Source organism: Dermacentor variabilis, chromosome 11 (genome assembly GCF_050947875.1).
Source record: "Dermacentor variabilis isolate Ectoservices chromosome 11, ASM5094787v1, whole genome shotgun sequence".
NCBI classification, from domain to species: domain Eukaryota; kingdom Metazoa; phylum Arthropoda; class Arachnida; order Ixodida; family Ixodidae; genus Dermacentor; species Dermacentor variabilis.
Genome location: NC_134578.1, coordinates 106722099 through 106740128, shown reverse-complemented (window position 1 = coordinate 106740128; position 18030 = coordinate 106722099).

Genomic DNA, 18030 nt, shown 5'->3' with positions numbered 1-18030 from the left:
GAAATCTTGCAAAAGAGAATAATTTTATGTGCACGCGTTTAAGAACCGTGTGTGAAATATTATCTTTCGACAACACCACGGAGAGCTCTATAAAAACGTAGACAACTTTCATCGCAAATATATTTGGAAATATTGCAGAATAGGCATGAGTAAGCGGAGCAGCTGAAGTAACTGAGTAACTGGAGTAACTGAAGGGGTTCAGAAATGGTAAAATTACCGGCAATAAATACTTAAAGACCTAGGTAAATAAGGTGCAACGAAACGATAGAGAATGCAGTGCTTACGCCTGCCACGGGTACTACAAAAAGTACGCGAATATTTCATAGGCAATATTTTATTATGTGCGCAGTTTCTTAAAAGAAATAGCCCCGCCTCCAGCAAAACTGAGAAGCGACAGCGGTGCCGACAGCCTGCATCGTAAATGGCGAAAGCCTCCCACCGTTTTGCTTGCACACAAGTGCAACTGCGGTGACCTACCTATATCTTGATATTTAAAAAAAATAGTAATAGATAGCTGGTACAATAAGTTTGCGTTGTTGTGCAGGCCTTTAGTACATTTCCACCGCGTTTCCCCCTAACAGCACGAATAGATTTCGAAGACGAGTACAGCGCCAGCTTTCTACTCACTGCGGACGAAGGCATATCTGCGCATCTTAAGTGAGAAAAGAAAACTAGTGGGTTGTATACTTAGACTTCTGAACTGGAGGGTGCCATCGACAAGTGAAGTCGGTTGCCACCATCTTTATAAAGAAAAATGCCCGAATCAGGGTAGCTGTGTGGAGTGCGGTCGTCGTGCTTATGATTGTGTGTAGTCGGTACTGCGTTTAGCTGAATGTGGCATGCCTTCCGAGCGCATTACAATTTCTCGCGGCTCCAGCTACCGCGTGAAGTAGACGCTGGTGTTATATCGTTCGGCCGGTAAAATTATCTCTTGTTGCTTGCACAACACCGGCTCAGAGGGAGCTCCTACTTTCTTTGTGTAGAATCACTGACTGATTTGTTTATGTTCTCTGAATATACCAAACTGGGCCAGCGAATACGCTTGTTACATTAAGAAACGCTCTTGACGTAATGTATAGCAGGCATCCATTTTTTTATTGCATACAAATTATACCAGAATGTCCATTGTGAAGTTCAATGACGGGACCTCTGGATTCTGCATTCTGCAAATCTATGATTTGCAGTGCCTTTCCTGAAAAAAAAATACTGTCGTGTAGTTTTGCGCTAGAATGAAAGCGCTCGTATCAAGTGTTGCGAAAAAATTAAGGTCTCCACTTACGCGAGTAGCAGATAAAAGATGCATATTGCAGTTTCTTTCCTTGTCTAGTGCTTTGCGATACGACTTGTATCTCCTTCCCGCACCTTCACGAGACAGGCCGCAAACCAGTAAATGAAGTGCGTGGTCGCGCGATATAGTGAGAAGTTAATGGTGAATGGTATATTATGTGTCTACACAAGGAGGCTGAAAAATCTTTAAGCTAAGCACCGGCCAATCGGTGGTCAATATTATGCAGTGACATGACTACGGCAGATCATTTTCAATTGGCGACCCAGCACGCCGGCTTATTCTCTCGAAGCTTGCAGCAAGAAATGGAGCGCAATTCTTTTCGGCACGAACAACACGCATTTGTGAAAGAATATACGTACTGAAGAGGTTGGTTCTCAAATTTTTATCGTTGAAACGCAAATGCAATCCAATTATGCGCCAACTTCACGGCCGCCTGTGCTGAGGACGGGCCTGTTTTGCCTCTAGCAATATGGCCACCGCGCCTATCAATGCTCTCGTAGACGCCTGCAGGCACTTCGACTCCAGAAGGGTTATGTAACCTTCGTGTAAAAATATAACATAAAAAGTGACCGTAATTCAATACCCATAAAAAGACTACCAACGGCATACACTGGTAGAAGTTCCCGTGAAATATAACTCTCTGGTGTTCGTGCTTTGGTCGCGTGGGACGCCAAAGTTAATTTTTCGCCTATTTTACTTAAGAAAAAATAAGTGTAGATCTGTGTTGAAAGAGAAAAAACGGGGTCGTTTTAGTCCGTATGCTATACAGCCTTCCCATCAGTGGGATTGAGTTGATTCACAGCTTCAGAGGTTCTCTCCCCGTTGAAATGTATGTGGTACACTTCGGATCGAAATTCTCCCCTCAACAAGCACCATCATGTATGTCGCGCATTCTCATAACAGCTATATGGGAGGATTCCACTCTTCTGTCATATACCACTGCTTATAGTGGGATAATTGAAATACAGATGGTCATATAGATTCGAAGATTCTGTCAATCTGCCATTACTGAAATAAGCCTACTTTTCAAATCACCTTTTGTTAACTTCTGGCTAGGTCTGCCCGTCGGCTGATGGTTGTGTTCTCGCGGCGGGAAATCCCTCGTTCCAGTTTGAAAAAAGTTTCGTTCGTCCAGCAACGGGATTAGTACATCAGCTCTTCAGCACAGCAGCCCAATGCTCTAACCAGTGGGCCATCTTCAAACGCACACTTCACGGGTTCCGACACCAACATGCTCTCTTATATGGTTGCCAGGTGTTCATTATCATTTCCGTATCATGGCACACTCGCACAACGGCGGATTGCCCAAGAAGCGTGTCTGGCACAAAACAATCTAGCTTCGTGTTCAGGTTATTTAGATAAGAATGAAATGTAGCAGACACAACGAGCTGCTATCAATATACAGTCATAGCCACTGGATAGAGAACAAAAAAGGAGCGACCTTATGCGAGCACCGAAAACCGCGTTATCCGCCGCAGTGCAACTTTCCGAAGAGTGTTGTCGCGGCGTGTGCACATGCCTGCATTTGGGTGTGCGCGCGCGTGTTATTCTTCGCATGCATGCGCTATCGTGCTTGCAGAGCACGCATGGGCGTGTGTCAATGTGTGCGTACGCGAATGTGTGTTTTCTTGTTTCAGAGTACTTGCGTGCGGATGTGCGTGCACGTTCATGTGCACATCGATATATTGACACGTGTACTGGTCTTTATCGGGCGACACGTTTCGCCGCATAACAAATGTTGTCGCACAGCGCAGGGCGCGCCTACATGTAGGGGAAGCTTCTGAAATTTTATCGATGGTTTCATCCGCTGTCTGTGACCGAAGCTTGTGTAAACTGATTGCATGTGTGCGCGACGCGAATAATGTAGAACTTTGTGGAAGACACGCAGGTCCCAGCGATTAGTCTGGAACATTCAACGATTGATCTGTAAAAGCCGACGCGCTTGACCCGTTGATCAGATTTTCGACGACCACCGACTGTGTTCGCCGCTCTCGTTGTGCTTTAAAGGGAAGCTGAAGAGTCTGTAGAATTCAATAAGACGCTCATATACGGATGCGGGAACCTTATAAACCATGAAGGTAAAATTATGGGGCGGAGGGATTTTTCACTTAGGAGCGACGCAATCGTCGGTTGAAATTGCGCTGTAGCTCTGCCCCCGTCGAGCACCGCGCGCTGCTGTTGACGCGGACGATGCGAGCGGAGACCGGAAACCGCGGCTTAGTGACGTCAATACTGGTGTTCCGCTCCTTCGCAGTCTACGCGACCATGCTTGACCGGGCTGCGTGAGTGCCGTCCTAATCTGCTTTGCTCGACGCTACATTCCTTTATTTGTGTGCGTATTGTGTGTGTGCGAGGGAGAAAAACGTGTGTTTATGGGTGTGAGGGACGAAGTGTGTGCGGGCGAGCGTGTCTGCGTTTGTGGGTGTGACCGAACATTTTCATGAATACGCCTACTCTTGCAAACAAACGCAATGCAGGGATCATATTGCCGCAACCTGTACAGCGAGTCGTCGATGCGTGGCAGCAAATACACTTCCTTCTTTGGGAGCTGGTTTAACTTGCGGTAATCAATACAGAATCGCCAACTGCCATCTTTCTTTTTGAATGTGACCGCGGATGACGCGCCGGGACTTTTCTAAGGCTGTATTACATTATCCTCGAGCATCTTCTCCACTTGCTTTTGAATCTCATCGCGTTCTTTGCAGCTACACGGTAGGGAATTATGGTATCGGCCGCGTAGTACCACGCCTCATGATACGGTGATTGGTCAGGGGTGTTTGTTTGATCTTTGACATCGTCGAAAAGCAATCTTGCAACTGCTGTATCAGCTAAAATAGGCGCTGCCACTCGCAAGTCGACAGGGTGGAGCTGACGTCGACAGACAAAGACGTCGAGGGAGGCTCGGTCGTTGCTCGTAGAGCGAAACAATCTTTTACTTGGGTGATGTCCTCGCAGTACGCGATTGCGGTGCCCTTCAGGATGTGACGGCGTTCGTTGCTGAAGTTCGTGACAAGGACGTCCTCATTCCAATGAATCATGGCGAGTGCGCCTCTGGCAATTGAAATGCCTTGAGAAAGCAATAATGCAACGATTCGCTCCGTGATTACATCGCCGCGGTAGGGATTATTGCGTGATACAGAGAAAGGGCGGCAGGATCGCGGCTAAATGGTTACATCTTGTCTACGTATGGGCTGGCAGAAAATGTCACCATACGTTCCGGACTGTTTCGAGGAGCAAACGCCAAGGACAAACGTAGCCCGTAATAAAGACATGTTCAGTGATTATAAGTCGGTTGCATAAGTGTTACTATTTCTTCATTGTGTTTTAGTTGGAGTTTTATATTGAATTCAGAGTACAGTACATCTGTTTGCGGCGCTGTTCTGCGTCTCCCGACCCTATCTCTCGTAACATTCGGACGCCCCCGAGATCGCTGACTCACAACACTCTGCGCGGTAACGGGTTTGTCGTGTTTGTGGAAAAAAATGTGAGCTGGTCCTGAAGGTTGTGCAATATCGTATATCATTTGGCTAAGGTGATCCAGGCTTCGAGTCTTCCGGAGTTTGGAGATATGCGGGGAGTGAACGGACGCATTTCATATGCACTCCGTGATTTTCGGGCAATTTCTCTTTTTACCGGCCACTTACTTTCACTTTTCTTGTTGTGGACTTGCTACCACTGCTTCGGACCCGGTGTTGCGCTTTCCATACCAAGGCAAGCAAGTTTTCATGTTTTTTCGACCTTTTGGCCAAACCTGCTGCGGCAGCTAAGCCTAAGAGCTGCCACGACCTCGACGCGTTCGCGCGCAGCTGCGGTGGCAACGCCGCACCCTGCCGCGCCCAACACCGCATCGAAGATGCCTTACACTGTAGAAGGCTCCGATATCACCCTCGAGGAGTTATCCGACGGCACATGGACGGCGTTCGAGATGCAACGCCGCTACCGACGCCCATCGCCTGAACAACAACCTGCCGGAGCGCAGACGCCGGCCACGACGCTGCCTGCCCCGAATGCACGGCAACGCGGCCGCCCTCCACCGCCGACCAGGAAGCGCCCGCTTCCCCGCCTGCCCTCGGACGACCTCAAGATAGTCCTTCGCCCGCAGGGCACACTCAACCTCCACACTGTCGGCCCCGCCCGATTGGCTGTTGCCATTTACGCAGCCGCCAACGTCGACCAACGCCTGGCAGTATCTCCCGACCAGGTTAGAATCCACCCTACTAACAACACAGTGACAGTGAGCACGCCTGACAGTGCTCGTGCAGTGTCTTACGCCAAGGTCCGCGCCATCACCATCGACAGCACAGAAGTCCCGGTCGCCGCCTACGCCCCAGCCCCAGACAACTCCGTGCGGGGGATTCGGTATCGGGCTTACAGCTATGAAAGTGAGACCGAAATCTTCGCCGAGCTTCGGGCTCGCAATCCTGACATCCCTATCGTTGCTGCGCGGCGTATGGGCCAGTCACGACACTTTGTCGTCACGTTCGCCAACACCAAGCTGCCCCGATACATGCGGTATTTGGGTTTCACTTTCGAAGTCTTCCCTTACAAGGGGCGCCCGGAGGCTTGTTTCAGCTGTCGCAAGCTAGGTCACAGAACAGATGTCTGCCCACAACCGCGCCAACCCACTTGCCGCCGCTGCGGTGTGGCCCACGAACCTCAACCAGTCGGCCAACCACCCACCTGTCAAGCAAAGGCCCACATCCCACTGGCAGTAGAAGCTGTAAATGCCGTTTCGTGCCTACCAACCAACCCAAATCTTCCAAATCCTCTACGGACACTGAAACTGACCCCAGCACCTTGTCACGTGGGCATCAGTCTCGCTCTCGGAGCCGCGGCCGCCAACAACGATCACCAGGAGATGACGCTTTCCCGCCACTGCGAAGCAGCAGCTCCAGTCACAACTGCCCTAGCCGCTCCCCATCGCGCTCTCGGGACTCCCAGGCAACCTCCCAGGACGGGCCGGATACCAAGTCCACCAAACAGGTCGCGTGGAAGATCCCTCCACCAGCCACAAGCCAACTGCCCAACCCCCAGGTAAGGGAATTGGCAGAACTGGTTAAACAAATAAAGCTACAGTTAGCACAGGCAAATGCTAAAATTCATAGCCTTGAGTCTGCACAGGCGCACCCACAACCGCGGCCGCAGCAGGTGGCTCGCGCTCCCACCTGCGACCCCGCCAATGACCCCAACATGGACACCGACCAGCCCAAGTGCAATAAACGCAAGGCACCTCCCCCCTCCTCTACCTCCGACCTCGATGCAAAATTCGTAACCTTTGACGCCCGCTTATCTAAAATAGAGGACGTCCTGAAACGGCTGACCCCCACTATCGACCAGCTCATTGAAGGCTCCACCAAAATGGCAGCCAATATTCACACCCTAAACGCACGCCTCGACCGCCTCACGGGCCCTCCGCAAACTGCCGCCCTCACTACACCAAAGCCCACTCAGTCGCCTGGCCCGCCTCCCTCGACCGAGAGTGCAGCCGCGCGCACGTCTGCTGGCGGTATTATCAAAACCGACGTAGCGTTTCCGCAGCGTCCCAAACCCTACAGGAAGCGCGATGGCTAGCACGCCCATCACAGTAAGGCAGTGGAACTGCAGGGGCTTCAAGGCAAAGCGGAGAGCCTTGGAGTATACCCTGCAGGCACAGCCATCTACACCCCACAATATAGCGCTCCAGGAAACATACACGACACCAAACTCGCCAGCTATACTGCTTACAACCAACTGGTGGAGCCGGATCTCTGCCCGAGCACCGCCATCCTTGTACATCGCAACCTCACCGCCAATCAACTTGATCTTGACTACTCCGAAGTCCCACACACTTTCGTGCAGGTCCTTCCAAACAGCCGAACCGAATCCCCACTCAACATCCTAAACGTGTACAGCCCCCCAAGTGACAAGAGCACTAATGTAGCCACTCTCCTCCGCAAGGCGTGTGCGACCGCGCGGAATGAGATGCTACTTATAGTGGGTGACTTTAACGCACTCCACGCCGAGTGGGGCTACCCCAGCAAAGCCTGCGGTCGTAAAGGAGCCAAGGTTTGGGGCACTGCCCAGACATTGGTTCTGACGCTCCTCCTCGACCCCGAACGGCCCGCCCGTTTCGGTAACAGCATCACGAAAGACAGCTGCCCCGACCTCACTTTCGCCCGCAACATCCCAGATGCGCGCTGGGAAAATCTCGGTATGAACATAGGCAGCGATCACTATGTTCTCAGCACTACCTTCACAGCCACACACAGCAAGGGTCCCCGCCACACATTCAAACACACCAACTGGGACGCTTTCCGGTACGTACGAGCTCAGCGTCCGCAAAGCCCCATAGATGACCCCGACACATGGACAGACACTCTGCTCCGCGACGCAGCCAACGCCACCTCCACAGTCACCCAGGAGGAGGGTGGCCCCACCCCAGATGCTAAACTCATGCATATGTGGGAGGCCCAGCGCAGCCTCCACACTCGCTGGCTCCGACGCAAACACAACCGCCCTCTCAAGCTTCGCCTCGCTCGCCTCGAGCGAGAGATCAAAGCCTACTCCACCAAACTTAGTCAGGAACAATGGCATCAGACTTGCGACCGACTCGCCGGGCAGTTGGGATGCAAGAACACATGGTTTATGCTCAAGCACTTGCTTGATCCGACCCACAGCAAGTCTGCATCACACAAGAATCTCAACCGCATCATACACGCGTTTTCAGACACGAACCAGGAACTCCTCGTTACCTTGAAAGACAAATACATAAACACCTCCACCGACATTCCCACCCCTTTAATTTACAAAGGCTCCCAGAACCCAGACATGGACAGAGACATCATGGCGTTGGAAGTCCGCGCCGCTCTCAACCGCATCAAGACTACCGCGGCCGCCGGCGATGACCATATCGCCAACAAAATGCTCCGCAACCTCGACGACCAGTCAGTCGCAGCACTTACGGACCTTTTCAACCACCACTGGCATGAAGGTCGCCTTCCAGACTCCTGGAAGCATGCCAAGGTAATCTTCATACCCAAACCAGGCAAACAACTCGATCTGGGCAATCTCCGGCCCATCTCGCTCACGTCTCGCCTGGGGAAGGTTATGGAGCACGTAGTTCTGAACAGACTCTACACTCACGCAGACAAGGAGGATCACCTCCCTCCACCATGTTTGGGTTCCGGGCCGGACTCTCTACTCAAGACATCATGTGGCAGATACAACACGTCATACTCGACCCGGGTCCCATCCGGGCGACACGCACCATTCTCGGCCTCGACGTCAGCAAAGCTTTCGACAACGTGTCACACGCTTCTATACTGACCAAACTCTCGCAGATGAATGTGGGCACTCGCACCTACAACTACATTGCCAACTTTCTTCAAAACCGCACTGCTGAACTCCACATTGGAGACCTCTGCAGTGACAAAGTCACTATGGGCACCCGGGGAACACCACAGGGAGCTGTTTTGTCCCCGTTCCTATTCAACATTACTATGCGAGGCCTTGCCACAGTTCTCGACACCATACCCAACATTAAGCACTCAATATACGCCGACGATATTACCCTCTGGACAAACTCTGGCTTGGACGGGGAGATACAAGATTCACTTCAACAGGCAATCGACACCGTCCACACTTACGTGCAGGCAAACGGTCTCGTTTGTTCGCCCAAGAAGTCTGAACTGTTAGTTATACGAGACAGACATGTTCGCCGACCCGTCCCCGACCCTCAAGAGCCGATCACGCTCCACATTGCCACCCACCCCATAGCCCCCGTACGGACCATACGCGTGTTAGGCATGCTGGTGCAGAACAACACGCAGAACTCGGAAGCCATCCAACGCCTCCGAACCACAGCCCACCAAATCAACGGCCTAATCCGCCGCATTGCCACTCGCCGCAGGGGAATGCGGGAGACCGACCTCTGCCGCCTCACACAAGCCTACCTCATTAGTAGGATTGTCTACACATATCCTTATTACCACCTCCGCCGCAAAGACGAAGAGGCGGCAAATAGCATCATCCGCTCGGCGTACAAGGCGGCAATGGGACTGCCCCAGTGCGCCAGCACACAGCGTCTGCTCCAGCTTGGAGTATACAACACCCGCACAGAACTGATAGAGGCACACAAGACTACACAAATACACCGTCTTTCTCGCACCGAACACGGTCGTTACATTCTTAATCGTCTTAACATCAAACCTACAGGTGACATCCACCCCACTACTCCCCTCCCTACTGGAGTCTTCAGTCGGCTGGTCATCAAACCTATGGCCAAGAATATGCTACCCGGCCGCCACGATAGGCAGCGCCAACTGAAGGCACAAGCCTTAGGCGCCACCTACTCCGCCGACGAACATGCCATGTACGTGGACGCGGCGAAATGCGACTCCAACACATACGTAGCCTGCGTAGCGACGCCAACCACCACTCTCATCAGTGCCGCTACAGTGCGCACACACTCCGCCACCGCTGCCGAAGAGATCACGATCGCAAGCACGGTTCTCAGTGACTCTAAACAAGCCATCCAAAATTTCTCAAAAAACTCACTCTGTCTCCCCGCGGCTCACATCCTCCGCGGTTGCGCTCTCGACAGAACGGTCAGCTTAGTGTGGGTACCTGCTCACGCGGGGAACTCTGGGAACGAAGGGGTCGACCGTTTAGCCCGAGGCCTAACTAACCGGGAGGCCGGCCTCTCGAACCCAGATGCCCTCGCGGAGGCCCCCAAATCCTATGCTGACATCACCAACTTCTACAAGGAGACGAGACGCGTGTACCCGCCTACCCACCCCGACCTCGAACGAGCGCAAGCCGCCATGCTTCGCAGACTGCAGACGGATTCAATCCTCAGTCATTCTAGGCTTTATCTAATCACTGGAGGGGATTACGACCCCGTCTGTACTAAGTGCGACAATGGAGTGTTCGCCACTCGGGCACACATTCTCTGGGGATGCGAGGGTAACTCTCCCCCACAATCATTACTGCCAGCTCCCTCCGAAGAGGGTTGGAACCAGCTGCTGACAAGAGCAGACAAGAAAACGCAACTCGCACTCGTCTCGTGGGCCCAAGACGTCGCCCCCACCTGGGAGCCACACTAGGCTTACCTGCCCGAACTTCCTACCCTACAGTGGCAAATAAAGTTGTTTCTCTCTCTCTCTCTCTTCGAGTCTTCCGCCTCTAATAATAATAATGATAATAATAATAATAATAATAATAATAATGACGATGCTGATGATGATGATAATGTTGGTGGTGGTGGTGGTGATAAAAAGGGTTATAATAAAGATATAAATGGAGATGCTTTGTTTTAAGTCTCTCGGAATGCTGCAACAGTTGGCTACCAGCGCTTGGGCTTACCAGAAGAAAGCAGTGCCGTATATGCAAAGGACAAAATGTGTGTACAACCGCACACCCTTGACTTACACGAGGACAGTGCCACCGACTCTGCAGAGTGTCTAAACCGTACAATCAAAAGACGGAATTGCAATACCCACTGCCGATATAAATCAAGGCACCCCAGTGTGATATCGAAAAGTTCATGACCACGCACTTTATTTGGGTCAGCCGCAATGACACTACCCATGTGATCACCCTTTGCAGGCTTGATGTTAGCATTTCAGAACCGAACAAGAAACTGTTCCCTGAGTTTGTGCAAGAAGTGCTTGGTTAAATCTGCCACACCACTCCAAATACCTCAACTAAGCAGCGACGGTTGTCTATAGATATTGTCATCCAACGTGAAATAGAAGCCGCATCTCCTGTCACGAACTCAACCCATGGTCCCGACAATTGCCAGGCGGCTGTTTCATTGGTACAGTACGTCGTGCGCCAAGAATTGGCCAACGTTGGCTTGACCAACGTCTGCTCAGTTAGTCGGCCTGACTACATTCTGTCCAGCACTGTGATACGCACCCGCAACCTGAATGCCCCAACGCGGTATCGCAACCCGGCCGAATGGCGTACTCCAGACGACAGGCCTATATGCTTCACTTGTGGCCGTATCGGCCATATTTCACGTCACTGCCGGTGTTCGTGGAATTCGACCCCCTGGTCCTACCACTCATCCCACGGCCCTCACGCTGCTCCCCGGTTCGCTCCGCAAACGCAGCGAGCAAATTCTGGCGACACTTCTCGTCCTACCCGCTCTAGCCGCTCTCCTTGACCACGTCGCCGCTTCTCCCGATCGCCCCCATCTCGCCGATCACCGTCCTCTAGTTCCTTCCGGCGCACCCCTCTGGAAAACTAACGGGTGCAGCACCTGGAGGTGATGCTGCCAAACCCACCCGACGCAAAAATCCTCTTTTTACCTTGCCCACACATCGGAGCCTCATTAACGTGAACGTGGATGGTGTACCTGTTACGGGTCTGATTGACACTGGAGCGCACGTACCTGCGATGAATGCTCAGCTTAGGAGTCGTGTATCCCCGAGCGTGTATTCTAGTCCGTAATGCAGCGCAACTAATTGTGACCCGAAGAATTTCAGACGCTTCTCCCAGCTGCCATGAGATACAAGACTGATACGACTAAACTATGCTCGTGGTGTGAGTGCAATGTTTGCATTTCGCTGTCTGTGTTGTGTGATGTGTGATTCTTTTGTTAGGAAGGGCCAACAAGAATTACTAATAACACACGAGGACGACATTTAGAACATGGTAAGGAAATATTGCGCGTATAGTGCTTACATTGAGCACATTTCACTTCTTGTGTTGTATCACGTGGGACTTTTTTATTAGGAAGGGCCAGCAAGAATTACCCATAACACGACGAAAAAATTCTGAAGATAGCAGATAAAGAACTGTGAAAGCACTGAGTGCCTTTCAATACTGCACCCTCACAACAGAACAATAGCTTCGCGAAAGCGTTCGCAGCGACGGCAATACTTCATTGGTAAGTCGCCCGTGCACTGATGGTTACTCTCCGAGAAACGAACTGCTGCAACAGTAAATGAGAGTAGCGTCTCTGACTTCTTTTACTTTGGCGGTATAAAAAGGTAAAACTTAGAGTAATAAAATCCAAGTGAGCATGTTTTGCGTTCCCTAAGCTTAGACAAAAATGTTTATCTTTTTCGGATGTAGCGGCCCGGCTAAAAATTTGAAATTTTTAGAAAGGCTGCAGAATCTCGGCAAAAGGTCCTCATGTCTCTAACGGATAGGTCGCTTTTCCGCTTTTTCCGATTCGAACCCCATCCCTCAATGGCGAGAGCTTCTACAGAGCTCTCGCCATGTATGAATGCTGCTGCTCAAAAAAACTTGTGGGAGTAAATCATGGGCGTTTTAAATTAGCAGGGGCCAGCGGTAAAAACAACCAGCCGCTTGCGCAATAACTGACGAAAGCTCGTCCACAAAGACAGAAAGGAGGCTGCCAGGGCTGCGACTGTGAAAAGGTGAGCTGTCTAATAAATCTGACTACAACTTCGTTTCATTTTGTTGATGCCGTGTTTGCAGGGCTACGGAAGGCGGTAACATTTGCAGCGCTGAGCGCCGCTTGCTCGACGCGCTCCAAAGGTTTGGTAGCATGCTTGTCTCCTCCTACCCCACCTCCATTTCTCGCGGATAGTGAAATCCACACAATTTCATGCAAAAAATCTTAATTGTGTGACCTGTGACCTCACAAGTTATCTGCCAGCATAGTAGATTGTAAACCAAGACGGCAAGAATGTTTCCATCTTTGTTTTCTTCTTGTTCGAGTGATAACAATAGTTATGTACTCTGAGCAGTAGTTTGTGCAAATTATGTTCATGACCCACTGTGCTCACAATGTCGATATACACATGTCTCGTCATGAGACCAGCCTCTAAGAGGGATCTCCCATTACGGGAACGTCAGCAACAAGCGCCTTCGTAATCACGCGTCCTGATGTTGCTGGGCTGAGTGGCCTTTCACGTAAGGCAATTAACTAGCCATTGCAACATTATTGTTTTTATTTGCTCTATAGCCTTGTTATCGACTATTCCTCTGTGCGTCTGTTCTCACTGTCGTGTCGGGAATAATTTACTGCCCGTACTCATAAAGCAGAAATGCAAGCCTAGGAATGATATTATTTAGCTGGCAGCATCGTTAAGCGTGAGTCATGGATGCTGACCGTAAGGGATCACGTTGTGAAAGAATTTCCTTGCGCTTGTTATAGGCGACCATTACCAGCAACTTCCTATGGCACCGTTTTGCTCCATTTACGCGGCTGCTTTGTGTTGTAATATTGTAGGTATGTACTCCAATGATGTGTCAGAGTGATCTGTTCCGATAATTAAGCTTTGTCGGTCAGAAGATAGTAAATGAGCTATCTTTGTTTTTGTATTGCATGAAGACCCAACAGCGGCTCACGTGGCCCCCCAGCAGCCGTTGCCTCACCAACGACTGGCAGGTTTGCAGGCGCCCTGCAGACACCCGCTGCAGCAGGAGCTGGAAGACGCCGCCTGCAGGGCAACTATTGAGTATATTCGGGAGGAGAGGCCGCCTGAGACAAGGGCTCAAGAGGAGGCGAGCTTCCGAGAGCAATTCGTTCAACAAAATCGGCAGGTATGTGCAATCACACGGATGCAGTTCCTGGTGCATGAAATTGTGGTGCATTTTACCTCTGTATTAAGCACATCGTTCAGTAAGCAACCGTGCAGTTTACATATAGCGCTGTGAAGATTATTTCTTGTACAAATTTGTACGATCTAATAGCTGACAATATCTAAGCACTTATGAGGCTTAAAGTATATGTCCGCGTCAAGTTCAATGGAGCAGGTAGAGCTACGTAAGACATCTTAACCAAATGGGATGGCACATGTTTGATAGACCGGAAATACATTTTTAACGTGGCAACGTTAAGGAGCTCATATCGCAGAAAAGCCGGTGTCGTCGGCGTAGGCGGCGTTGGCCGTGAGCGGCAAATGGCAGAAGGCAATTCATAAATAAAAACAACTTGCAAGGTGCGCTGGGTGGGATTCGAACCATGGTCTCCTTCGGAGTGTTAGACGGAGACGCTACCACTCAGCCATGAATTCGATGATTCAAAGCGGGACAAAAGCGCCCCTATTGAATGGGGTTTTGCCTTAGAAACGTGGCGTAGAAAGTTATACTGCGGTGTATATCGGTATTTATGAGCATGTAAATTACAGAAGTCGCCGTTAAACGAGTAGTGAAGTACGTTTACGCTACATTTCTTCTGCGCCTGACCCACACGCAGAGCCATCTTGCGGGAAACACAGAAGACCCCCTCCTCGCAATGTACGGCGCTGGCCCGACAGCTGACGCGCCACTCGCCCGTTTCTCCCCTGGGTCTCGTTTGAGCGCATTGGGGCCGTGCGGGGACCGGCGCGAGGATGCCCCAATACCCTTGCGTTTAAGTTTTCTGGCTCTCTCCTCTTCCAACTTCCAGCGCGCGTCACTCGAACCCCCGTGTTTGGGCTACGCGGCTCCTCTTTACGCTTAAAGCGCGATTCGTAGGTGCAGCGTCCGATGCGGGACGCCTCTGACGTAATTGCTGCGCCGCAGCGCGTCTGGTGGGAAAGCGTCCCCTGCGATGTGTGCCGTGCTGCTGGGGAGGAGTCATGTGTCTGCATGGAGCTCCCAAGTGAGATGAAGGACGATCCCATACAGGCGTCGGCACCATGATCGCGTCCTCCTTCATGGCGTGTCGCGTCCCGGCTGTCCGTGCCGATCACGACGTTTGGCTCACGTAGATCGTTTCTCCCTCCGAAACTCCGAGTTCTTTGGTTCGTTCTGCTTGCTCAGGCGCATGTTTCGTTGCCGAGCCGAAAGCTGCGTTGCTCGGCGCTGCCCGCGTGTCTTTGTGTATATATATGTATACGTATATGTATATGTATATGTATGTATATATGTATATGTATATTGTAAGTGTATATACTTCTACAAAGAACGCATAGCGCAATGCGCTGTGTTGTTCTTCCGCTCGTCTATTTACATAACAGGATGGCCAGTATATAGGACCAGGAGCCACAGCTCCAAGAGGCAGCCACTGTCACCTGCACGGTGGGGGACTGACGACTCCTCTGACGAGAGTCAAGTTGACAACCGAGGAAGGTTGCAGCGTCACTAAAGAAAGGTAGAGCTCAGAGGTTGTAGACAATTTATAGATTACTGCCATGAGCCCGAAGTAAAATCGTGCATTGAGCACGTCCACGCCGATACAATCTCTTAACCAAATTACCAGCGTACTGAAATAGAGAAAGTAATTCAAACAGAGGGGAGTGTCAGTGAAAAATGACCACCGGAAATACAACTCGCTAGTTTAATGCCATCCGTTGCCTGCCGCAAGCATCGGAAATTATGAATGTGAAATGAAGTTAGCAGAGATTGTTTTATTTTTATAGTTTCCTGCTAAGACTAAAAGATTTTCCCCACAAATATTTATAGTTCGCCACAAAACTCTTTTATATCTTTTGCGTCACCCAGCAACAAGCCAGAGGACCCTAATGCAAGCCACAGGCGTTCCGCCGCTGCGCAGCCCGCGAATTTTGCCGCCGCTGTTTGGTATGGCGTCAAAGTGCGTTTCTTGTCGTTGCGCTCGCCTCCGCACGCTTCGCCAGCTGCCTCACATGCCTGATAACATGTCAGAGGATTGAAAAGGAGAGATCACGTGCGCCGCAACCACAGTTGAGGCGAATGTATGGAAGGCGACAATTCTGATAAGCAGGAGGAGCCCTGGAATCGACTTCGCAACAAGATGAAGAGGAAACAAATCGCCCACGAAACAGGTTACAAATTTTGTTTACTACCGGCGACACAGTTCAAGCAATTTAAGGTTTTGGCACGGAACCTAGACTTCTGATGCATTTAGTGAGAATTAGTTCAGCCGTCCCGGCAAAGTTCATATGAGTTTCACTCATACTGGGACGTATTTGCCGGACTTTCATTGGTTTCCACGTTATATCACCTAGTTGTACTAGCATAAACTTTATTTTTTGTTTGGTAATACAGTCCCAGAGGGTGGAGCCCTCAGTCCAGAGCCCCATTTGCTGTTGCTATCCGGCTGGCCCAGTCAATCAGGTATCGCTGGTCGTGAAAGGCTGTGCTGGAAAGAGTGGCTTCCCTTGCCCAAGGTGTTCAGTATTGTAGGAAGTTCAGGTGGTTTGGAGCATCCCTAAGTACAATGGGGGTAGAGGTCTGGCTGTCCTCCACAGAAAGGACACTTGTCGGGATACTGGGTTGGCTAAAAAGTGTGGCGGAGAGCAAGGCTGGGGAGGGTATTAGATTGGAGTTGGTGCTAAGAAGCTGTTTCTGCAAGGCTTAGGTTCATGTGCAGTGAAGGAAACGTTCTACAGGAGTCTGTAGTGTTGTAGTATAGGCCTGTATGTAAGTGGCATGTTTTCCGCCTTATATGGGCTGGACTGACCTTCCACCGGCGCCCAGAGGGTGAAGACTTGGGCTGATGGATGAACACGCTTATTGCCAGGGAGAGACGCGTGCCTAGGTGACCAAGTTTGGTGAACTGGTGCGGTGTGTTGGTTCTAGTGGAGCAATTTATGAGCCATCGGGGAACTACGGCCTTGTGCATAATTATCTGCTTGCTTGGGGTCTGTACGAATATATATTACCTTATTGGGGGGTTGAGCACTGATGGCACGAGCTACGGTACATTCTCCCGCTTCCCTGCAGTTATTGGTCCGTATTTTGGCCGATAATACTGTTTCGCCCCTCCAGTCCGCCACCACTACCACTTTAGCTGCAATGTCAGGGTGTCTGTATAGTTGTGTGGTCGTTGCGGTATGCTGGGTGCAGTTCGATTGCACGTGCAGCGCGCCGGCCTTTGTGGTGTTTGGAGTGCATATTCCGCGGTTTGGGGGCCACTGCATTGTTTTATCTGATGTGAGGTGCACTTGACAGATGCTCGCGGTAGGCAAAATCTGATGTTGGATATCGTAATTATGTCAGTACGTGCCTTCCGGTCGATGTATCTATCAGTCGTTCAACCTGGTTGATTTTCTGGGCTTCAATTATTTAGGCCAAGCTGTTGTGCAAACCAAGTTGTAACAGTTTGACTGTTGAGGTGTATATAGGAAGGCCTGTCGTCGTTTTCACCACGTTAGGTATGAGGATGTCAAGCTGGTTTGCTTGTTTATGACTTTGTGGAAGGTAAGGTGCGTGATAGGCACCGCTGCTTACGATTAAGGCGTCTATGGTGAACATGTCGTCTGATTCTTTTACGCCGTGTCGGCGTTTGCTGACCTTACGGATCGTGTGAAGTACCTGATTCATTTGCTTCTCAGCAACGTCAGGGTATATGTCGCCTTATTATAGACTTGGTCTTGGAGTCCCAGTAACCGTAATTTGTTTACCTTATTTAGAGGTGCAGCCTCGACAGTCACCGTGATATCAGTGGGTAGGTGATGTTTCTTCTGGAATTTATATATTGTAAGCATTTCTGATTTTTGCGCTGTAGACGTAACTTCTCCTGCTCGTGTATATTGCTGGGCGACATCTACTGCTGTTTGCAGTGCGTCCTGTATTTCACCTTCTGAGCCACTGGTAGCCCAAATGGTGATGTCTTCGGCATAAAGCGCATGCCATTTCCGAGCATGGCCTCCAATGGGGGAGGTTCGCGTGCACTGAATCTTACTCCAATGAAATCCTTACTGGGAAAAGTTTGTGACGCTTTCTCTAGCCCGCGAAGTGATTGTAATTATTAACGTTATATTTTGGGATACTTTTGAGGCACGATCGCCGCGCCTGGCATTGTGCGCACTTAGCGAAAACGTGTGATGCAGTTAGCTTCGCGTCTAGTCAATCTTACGGGGACCCGTTCGTGACAC